This window comes from Panthera uncia, chromosome B1, assembly GCF_023721935.1.
Source record: "Panthera uncia isolate 11264 chromosome B1, Puncia_PCG_1.0, whole genome shotgun sequence".
Classification (NCBI taxonomy): domain Eukaryota; kingdom Metazoa; phylum Chordata; class Mammalia; order Carnivora; family Felidae; genus Panthera; species Panthera uncia.
Window position 1 is genome coordinate 44,927,149 of NC_064811.1, and position 1,386 is coordinate 44,928,534.

General features: G+C 37.5%; 1 non-coding gene across 1 annotated transcript; it reads right to left on the bottom strand.

The window, feature by feature from the left end:
* Window positions 1-956: 956 nt before the first annotated feature.
* Window positions 957-1,063, bottom strand: LOC125924108 (U6 spliceosomal RNA). The gene has a single exon (XR_007458290.1). It is a non-coding gene; the product is annotated as a U6 spliceosomal RNA (small nuclear RNA).
* Between the last annotated feature and the right edge of the window lie 323 nt (window positions 1,064-1,386).

Here is a 1,386-nt window from a genome sequence, read left to right on the forward strand (position 1 = left end):
CACTCACAGAGTCCCCTTTAACATTTCTTGCAGGGCTGGTTTAGTGGACATGAACTCCTTTAACTTTTGTTTGTCTGGGAAACTCTTTATCTCTCCTCTATTCTGAATGATAGTCTTGCTGGATAAAGTGCTCTTGTTTGCAAATTTTTCCATTTCAGCGAGTTGAATATATCATGCCTCTCCCTTTTTGCTTGCTAAGTTTCTGTTGAAAAATCTGCTGATAGGTTTATGGGGTTTCCCTTGTATGGGAACTGTTTTCTTTTCTCTTGCTTCTTTTAAAATTCATTCTTTGTCACTGCTTTTTGCCGTTTTGATTACTATGTGTCTTGGTGTGGACCTCCTTGGGTTGGTTTTGTTGGGAGATCTCTATGTTTCCTGTATCTGAATTTATGTTTTCTTTCCCAAATTTGGGAAGTTTTTAGCCTTTATTTCTTCAAATAAATTTTCTGTCCCCTTTTCTCTTTCTTATTGTTCTGGGATTCCTATAATGTGAATGTTATTATGCTTGATGGAGTCACTAAGACCTTTAAGTCTAGTCTCATTTTGCCTGATTTTTTTCCCCCTCACCTACTCAGCTTGCTTACCTCCCATTAATCCATCTTCCAGGCCACTGATTCGGTTTTCTGCCTCTTCTAGCCTGTTCTTGTTTCCTTCTAGTGTTTTTTAAATTTCAATCATTGTGTTCTTTATCTCTGATTGGTTCTTTTTTTTTTTTTTTTTATATTTGTTAAGGGTGTCACTGATGTCCTCCACTCTTTTCTCAAGTCCAATGAGTATCTTTATGATTATTACTTTAAATTGTCTGTCAGGCATATTACTTATTTCCATTTCACTTAGGTCTCTTGGTCTGATTTTGTCCTGTTTTTTTCATTTGTGACATATTCCTCCATTTCCTCATTTTGTCTCTCTGTGTCTGTTTATATGTGTTAGGAAAGTCAGATGCATCACTTGCTCTTAAAAATATGGGATGCTTCATGTATTTGTGTGTCATCCTTCTCCAGGGGCCATACTAATTTTCTTCATATGGTTCCAAGTTTTTAGTATACATGTGGCTGAAGTAAGTGTTTAAATTTAAAAAAAAATTTTTTTTTAATCTTTTACTTACTTTTGAGACAGGGAGAGACAGAGTATGAGCAGGGGCGGGGCAGAGAAAGAGAGGGAGACACAGGATCCGAAGTAGGCTCCAGGCTCTGAGCTGTCAGCTCAGAGCCCAATGCAGGGCTCGAACTCACAAACTGCAAGATCATGACCTGAGCTGAAGTTGGTCACCCAACCAACTGAGCCACCTAGGCACCCCTAGTTCCTTTTTTGAATTTGCCTTATATAGCAGGGTAATTGATTGAAATGCAATTTTATTAGCTCCCCATTTATTTTATATTAAAGAAT